The sequence below is a fragment of the Neophocaena asiaeorientalis genome, unplaced genomic scaffold (assembly GCF_003031525.2).
Source record: "Neophocaena asiaeorientalis asiaeorientalis breed wild unplaced genomic scaffold, Neophocaena_asiaeorientalis_V1.1 scaffold108, whole genome shotgun sequence".
NCBI classification, from domain to species: Eukaryota; Metazoa; Chordata; class Mammalia; order Artiodactyla; family Phocoenidae; genus Neophocaena; species Neophocaena asiaeorientalis.
In genome coordinates, this window is record NW_020173770.1 from 178,456 (window position 1) to 186,778 (window position 8,323).

Genomic DNA, 8,323 nt, shown 5'->3' on the forward strand with positions numbered 1-8,323 from the left:
GGCACAAGGCTCTCTTCCGTGGAAACTTTGCAGTCGCGCTCAACGTGGTGACGGTGGGACTTTTAATCACATTGCTTACCTTGCCCATATGTCAGCAGAGTTCACCAAGCGAGCGAAGCTGTGAATTACATCTCTCCTGTCAAACTGTTCCCAGAGCCACCTCCTCGTCTCCCGCAAAGCGAAGCGTATGTATGAGTTTCAAGTGGGCACCTAAGAACAGATTGAAAAGCAAAAGGATTTCTGCGGAGAAAAATCTTACACCTTACTTCCATTTCTTGACAAAAATCTCTTGAAAGGCAGTAATTCAAGACTGTCTCTTATGAATTTGATAAATCCATGGTCATAGACATTTTCCAGGTAATTGATGGTGTTGGAGTGTAATCTGATATTGGATGCGAAGAGACAGGATGGTTCATGGCACTTATTCCTACACCAAAAGCAGCACAGCCAGATGGGTTGCCAGACACAGGAGGCATCCTGTCTGTGTATTGAATACTAAGATTTTTTTTTTTTTTTAAACATCTTTATTGGGGTATAATTGCTTTACAATGGTGTGTTAGTTTCTGCTTTATAACAAAGTGAATCAGCTATACATATACATATGTTCCCATATGTCTTCCCTCTTGCGTCTCCCTCCCTCCCACTCTCCCCATCCCACCCTTCCAGGCTGTCCCAAAGCCCCGAGCTAATATCCCTGTGCCTTGCGGCTGCTTCCCCCCAGCTATCTACCTTACTACGTTTGTTAGTGTGTATATGTCCATGACTCTCTAAAAATATGGAACACTTCACGAATTTGCGTGTCATCCTTGCGCAGGGGCCATGCTAATCTTCTCTTTATCGTTCCAATTTTAGTATATGTGCTGCCGAAGCGAGCACTGAATACTAAGATTTTTACTAGAGTCAGACTTACTCTTGGAATGAAAACTTTCCACAATTTCAAGGATATGTACATCCTTTGAAGTTTAAAAAAGAAGCAGGAGATGGAAGAGAAGGACAGGCAGCGCACAGATCACGATGGTGGAGTGTGAAACCGAGCAGGACCCTGTGGGACCCTCCCGGGGACAAATCCTTTCCATGTCCCCCACTTCCTGTTTGGAGGAAATAGGTATCATTCAGCCTCCTAGAGCTTCCCTGAGTTCCAAGGGACAGATTCAAACAGTTGTTAATCAGAGAAGGGAGGGAATGCAGAAACAAGGTAGTCAAGAAATGGTTGTCCAACAATTAAAGCAGGGTCCTGGCTCCTCCTCAAGGGATATACATAACAATATCCTTGAGCTCTTCTGCAGGAACTGAGGCCTGCCCCCGGGCTGAGGATGGTAACTTCAGGCTGAGCACAAGACCCCTGGAGCACCACCACTAAAAAATCAGAAGAAAGTCATACACCCTGCAGCCCTCGCCTGAAATTTTGCCTAGAAACACTTTTCCCCCAAAGCCATCAGTGAGTGAGGGTTTTTAGACCATGAACAACCCGTTCTCATTGCTCGGCCCTTGTAATAAAACTTTCTTTGCTCCAAACTCTGATGTTTCAGTTTGTTTGGCCTCGCCGTATGTCGGGCACGTGAACTTGTGTTGGGTAACAAGTGGACACAGTGGAAAGCAGGTACCAGTGGAGTCATCTGGGTGCATGAGGAGGGGACACCTGCTCAGGTGTGTCACATGAAATGGCAGCAGTTCTGGAAAGGGCTGCCTCATTAAACAGAGGCAGTGCTTCCCTTCCGTTCCTCCACTCTAAGCTACAAATCCAGTTTCTTCCAGGACCCAGGATTTTTTCATGGCTTCCCACTTTTATGTGGCTTTTTCTACTTGGCAGGAAATGAGCAGCCTTTCAGGGTGTTTCAAGGCAAAGTTTCTGCCTTGGGACCAGTTTGAGTTTTGCTTAAATTACAGTCTTTTCAAAAAGAGCAATTCTCCTCTGAAATGGTCCATATTCTCCAATGTACGTATGCAAATGCACAGAAGTCAAGTACTGCTAAGTGTGTCAGTTGCCAACAACCTTAACAAGAAGGTCTGTGCCCTTTGACTCCCACTCCACTCAGGGACAGAAGTAAGTTCCATGGACACTTTCTCTCTGCTGTGCTTTCCTTTCTTTGCTTACCTCAATTATGTTAAAAGAAATGTCCAGAAAAACATCAATAATGACAAAGTCGTTTTTAAAAATTCTGGCTGCTGGACATAAAGACTATTAGAGGCTATAACATGGTGGTAACGATTGGTATTCTACCTGATTGCGTTAGGGAATTGTTGAAAGAAACGACTGCCTTGGCCAGGCACAAGGATAGCCACTCGCATGACTTGTCTCACAGCAGGAGGTCTGATAAGGAACACGAGGTGCTACTGCCACCAAAAACTAACCGGGAGAATTCGGGAGGGGACACGAGAGGGCGGAGATGCCAGCCCATAATATGTCCTGCCAACCTCCCAAAAACCCTTGTGCTGGAGTCCCTCTTGGATGAGAGATATTCGTGCCCCCAGGAAGGACCCTGAGTCAGACCAAATACAGGCCAAGCAAGACGATTGGCTAGAGACCACCTGAAAACTAACCCCATCCCCATAAACCCTGAGACGGCAAGCCAGCTCCCAGCCAACTACTTAATTCTTCATTCTTACTTCTTTTAATCTAGGAAAAGAATCAACAGGTTAGGTAAGGCATGGTGCGCATGGAGTGGAGCATGTCAGAAGTTAGGTTAAATTGCCTGGTGACCACATTCCTGTAATCAGGTTCTTTTTAAGGTTAGAGGGGAACAGGAACGGGCAAACAAGAAAAGGGCAGGGCTTCCCTGGTGGCGCAGTGGTTGAGAGTCCGCCTGCCGATGCAGGGGACACGGGTTCGTGCCCCGGTCCGGGAAGATCCCACATGCTGCGGAGCGGCTGTGCCCGTGAGCCATGGCCACTGAGCCTGCGCGTCTGGAGCCTGTGCTCCGCAATGGGAGAGGCCACAACAGTGAGAGGCCCGCGTACCGCAAAAAAAAAAGAAAGAAAGAAAAAGACAAAAGAGTTGCTTTCAAAACCATGGCTGCGGCGGGAGCAGCCCCACTGTCTTGCCCAATGGGCTTCGGGATCCCAGACTCAGCACTTCCTATGAGACAAGCGCCATGACACATCAGGTCCATGAACTACACACTGGTATTATGGTATCTTTATGGATAAGGAAACCAAGTCTTGGCGATGTGAAACAACTTGCCCCAGGTCACCAAGAGGAGGTGTAGCAGGATTTAGCCCAGGTGGTCTGACTCTGCACCCCACAATCTGAACCCCTGAAGAAGCAATAATAAGTCAGTGAAGTTCTTGCACAGAGGATTATGGCAAGCGATGCCCTAGACCTGTGAGGCTACTGATCCCTTGAAATGGGCTGAGCGAGGCTGAGACGTGCTCTAAGTCTGAAATGCGTGCTGGAGTTCAAAGACTGTGTGAAAAAAACGGGAAGTGTTTCATTAACAATTTTTATATTGATTACATGTTTTAACCATAATAATTTTGATATATTGGATTAAATAAAATACTATTGAAATTAGTTTCGCCTGTTTCATTTCATTTTCATAGAAAAATGTCGTTTCGGGTTTTTGGCAGCACCACGCAGCATGTGGAATCTTAGTTCCCTGACCAGGAATCGAACCCACGCCCCCTGCAGTGGAAGCACGGAGTCTTAACCACTGGACCACCGGGGAAGTCCCCAGAAAACTGTTAAAAAGTGATATTAGCGTCTTGCCTCATTGCGTGGAAAATACAACTGTATTGTATCGTACGGTAGCGTTTCTATTGTTGAGTAAAGTGTTGCTTTGAAGAATCAGACCAGGAGAGGGATTAGGAGAAGAGCCAGGATCCCTGGAGAGCGGGGACCAGGCACCCAGACAGCACAGGGCAGCACCCACTGGGGTCTCTCTAGCCTGAGTCATCCAAGCACAAGGGATGAGTAACTGAAAAATTTTGTCATTTGTCCCAATCATCATTCCCCCTGCAACCGGCTGGGCCCACTGAAGTGTGCCCTCCTGTTGACAATCCAGAAGATTAACTCTGTGGGGCGCAGCCTGGAGGAAGAGTCCGCTCATTTTCCCGTTTGTGATGCTAAAGGGATTACACACTGCAGTGGAGGTGGGTGGGCGGAAACCTTTCATTAGTTCACTGAGCACAGAGGCAGGTTTTTTTTCCAATAGAGCAGATAAAAAGCAAACTCAGAGAAGAGAATTTACTCTTTAACGTGGAGGGTTCCTACTTTCCTGTAAAGTGGCGGTGTGGCTTTACTTTTGAGCAAATGAAGGCAAGGTGCCGTGAGAACAGCTACTGCAGTCTTTGCTATATACTGATGGGCATTGTCTCCAGTGTCCACAGTGGAGGGGGGATATTTGGATTTTGATCTTTTCTCAAGAATGGGATCAGATCTAAAGTGCTGGTTCCTGTGTATGTGTTGAAAGCACCCTGCCTGCTGGACTTTCACTTTCAGAGCGTATTGCCAAGCTTTCCCTCTACACTGAGGTCTCATTCCTCTGCAGCCCCAGTTCTAGGCCGCCTGGTGCTCAGGGGAGCTTAGGGGGGGTGGTCTGAGCTGCAAGCGCCCCAGCTGTTAGCGTGGCGCCTGTGCCATCCACTGCTGCTGTGGCTGAAATTGGAACAAGGTGGAGAGGATGTGACTTGAACACCAAAGGCATCTCCCGTGGTCATTAACCGCTACTCCAAGTTCAGAGGAGAGAGAATGTTCATTCTCCTTCCAGGTAATGTTCCATTTTTCTTCACAAAACAGGAACAACAAAGCTCTGTTTTCCTTTCAAGGCTTGTGTTCTCTTGAGAAAAGCTTCCCTCTTCCTTATCTGCTATCTACTCTCGTCCTGGTCGCCCTGAAGACGGTGTTTGGACAGTGTGATGCTCTCCTGGGCCCGAATGCCCGCCTGCATCCGGAGTGACCTAGGTCCTTGGGAACGGGCCATCCGAATGCCTGGGCCTCGTGCCTTGTTCTCATCTCTACACGCTGCAGCCTCCGCACCCCGTTTCGCCGTGGCACGGGGGCATCTCTGAGACCGGAAATTAACATGTTCCCTGGCGCCTGTCATTCTGCATCGCATGTCCTGGTTCCCAGCACCCCTCTTGGACCTCATCAGGGCCAGCAGCCCCGGGTCCTTATTCTGCCCCACCAGTTCCTTCTCGTCTTCACGTCCATCTCCACCTGGTCTGGACCAACAACACATCACTTTATCTGAGCCCCGTGTCCTTCCCTAGGAAGACAGTTATCCTTTCCTGCCTGCTCCATCGCCTGCCAGGCCCTGCTGATCGGGAGGAAAAAGAAAAACCTTTGAGAAAGACAACGAAATGACAAATATAAGTTAGATACGCAAATACATATGTATAATGACAAGAGAAATCACAACAAATTACAAAATCTGAAAATAATGGCAACTACCAGAAACATCACATACCCCCTCCCCCCAACAGAGAATCCACCATACATGTATCAGCAGCCTGACATTCATACGATCCTTCGTATTTCTACTACATTTTTGACTGTGGGCTCTTCAATGACTCTTCACTTAACGGGGTTTTGCAAAACATTTTCTACGTAGAATAGTAAGATGAATCAGTTCTTTCCTCGAGCACGGTAGATCAAACTTTTCTTTTTTTCTTTTTAATTGATACCTTAGACAATTGCTTTCAGCTTCCCGACCTCTTGGGAATGTTGTGTACATTTTAGGACTGTGGTCAAATGTGGGAAAATCTTGTCAGGTTTCTTTCATATACGAACCCTGATACTTCAGGACAATGAGTCACTGAGTTGTCAGCACTCGTTAACTAGCTTGTCATTGACGGACTCATGCGGTATGAGTCTTATGTTATCTTCTTTGATGCAAACATTCGTGTCATCTGAGCAGAGAATGTAAATACTTGCCCGGTGGGTTTATGTGAGTGCGTGAGAGCAGCGAACTGGGTGGGTAAAGGGGCTTTAGGCAGTCCTGCTAATTGCGTGCCATATAGGATGCGAATTTTGATAAATTATATTCCGTGCAATTTCAGTCAAAAGTAATTGTAGGGCTTCCCTGGTGGCGCGGTGGTTGAGAGTCCACCTGCCGATGCAGGGGACACGGGTTCGTGCCCTGGTCCGGGAGGATCCCACGTGCCGCGGAGCGGCTGGGCCCGTGAGCCATGGCCGCTGAGCCTGCGCGTCTGGAGCCTGTGCTCCGCAACAGGAGAGGTCACAGCAGTGAGAGGCCCGCATACCGCAAAAAAAAAAAATAGAGAGGGACATGTGAACACTTCACTAGGGTCCCTCCCAGGGCTTTGGGAGGAGAGGAGCCATCTGGGGACCTAGAGTTTGGAGGTGCCATGGGGCTCCAAGAGCCCCGTCAATGTCCTGACCGCAAAACTGCAGGTGCTCCTGCCTCTGACACTTCCCTGGCTCCTTCCCATGCACTGGGATCCAGAGGCACCCTCCCTCTAGTCCTGTCTCCTCCTCCCACCTGGGCACCTCCTCCAGGTGAGCTCTTCATGCATCTCTCCCAGGTCTCCTCCAGGAGCGTCCTCCCCTCGGCATTCACATGGCTGTGTCTCTTGTCAAAAATATCTCTCTGGAATCTATGCCCAGAGCCAGGGTTCCCCACCACACGCTCTTTTCCTTCAGAAATAAGCATCATAGAAAATAATGCTTTGCTTTAGGTCTTCTCGCCTCTTCAGCTCGCGTTCTTCCCTCGACGTGTGACATCTGAAAGAGGGCTTCAGCCTTGGTGGGAAAGCCAGTGCATGTTTCCTCCCTTTCATCTCCCTCTTCTGGAAGAATCTGGCACCATGTCCATGCTTTAATTTTCAAGATGTTTTCTCTTGGCTTCTTTGACCCCACATTCTCCCGTTTCTGCTCCAACATCTCTGGCAAGCTCTTCTCACTCTCCCCGGAGTCTCTCCTCCAGTGCCCTCCTAGGACTTCCCCCCTGTCCCTCCTCTCGTGCCACCATCACAATGCTTCCCTTGGAGGCTCAGCCACTCTCTTGGCTTTAGGTACCATCTTTTACTCATGAGACCCCAACTCTATTGTTCTTGACCCTGATTTCTGACGATCTACATAGTTTCATTCACAACCGCTCAAACTCAGGTGTTCGAAAGTCTCCCACCCCTTTTCCTTTGAGACTCACTCCACTTCCTCTGTCCCCTACTGGAACTAACCATGGCTTCTGGGGCCCCGCTTTCCTGAGCCAGAGACCTGGCTACCCCATCCTTCCCCTTAAGTCCAGCATCTATAGTTATCCCTCATCCCACTGTCCCTTTCGCACAGTGCTCACAGCATCGTAGCCTCCTCCCCGACCGTGGTTAACACCCTCCCAGCCCACCAGCCACTTCCCGCCCAAGCCTTTGTTCTCACAGCTTCTTTCCTCTGTAATCCTGCATCTTCCTCTTCCCCCCTGCACTGCTGGCCAGCTCTCAATCTCCCTGGCCACTGCCCCCCAGGATTGTCCCCTGGCCCCCGGCTAGGCCAGAAAAGTGGAGGCTCCATATGGACAAGGCTCCACATGCACGAGGTCACCGTGCCTGGGGACGGTCAGTCCTCGTGTCCAGGATACAGTGACAGCACTCTCAGTGTGGCCTTCTGCCCCTCACCTGGGGGACCAGGCACATGGCATCCATCCATGGGGGCCGCCCTGGAAGCCCACCTCGCCAATGCTGTTCCCCCTCCAGGTGTGACAGCTTGGCAGAGCGGTCTCTGAGCTCCTCAGTTCTGTCTCTTCCCCCACGAGATTCTCAGAGGCAGAAGGAAGGTCCACTGCAGTTATGACAGGGACTAAACTCTTGTCTTAAGCGTTCCTGGCGGTGGCCAGAAAGGGGAGTAGCAAGGAGGGAAGCGAGGGAGGAGAAGTGCTATTTAGAGGCAAGTTTCTTGTGAAAGGGGTTTTGGGGGCACTGTGGGGACATTAATGGTGCGGGGATCAGGCAGAAATTTTGCTCTGAGTTACACGATGTCACTTCTCGGTACAGCCCCCTAAAAAGTGCCTTCCTTGAATACTTATGTGCACTTTAAGGCTTCTAGAGGCAAATGTATTTCTTCCAGATGTGGAACTAGGCTGAGATGGGCCTTAAAGCAAGTAGGAAAAAACCCACAGGTTCATTTGCGTTTCATAACACCTCGGAACTAATCTGTGAGTGACTGGGTGTTTCACATGAAAAACATGAACAGGAAAGAAATGTTATAGCAAATCCATGCTCCTCTGCATGATTCTATCAGATGACTACTTTGTTTAATGTGTATTTTATGATTAAATCCTGTCCCTAGGCTAGAATTTAGATAATACAAAAAGGGAGGCAGTGCTGGGGAGACCACACCTTTTCTGGTCACTATTTCCCTCCACAGTGAACC

The 8,323-nt window shown here is 49.0% G+C and overlaps 1 non-coding gene across 1 annotated transcript; it reads right to left on the minus strand.

Moving 5' to 3' along the window:
- Positions 1-769: 769 nt before the first annotated feature.
- On the minus strand, positions 770-876 carry LOC112403885 (U6 spliceosomal RNA). Its single transcript, XR_003003998.1, has one exon. It is a non-coding gene; the product is annotated as a U6 spliceosomal RNA (small nuclear RNA).
- Positions 877-8,323: the final 7,447 nt, after the last annotated feature.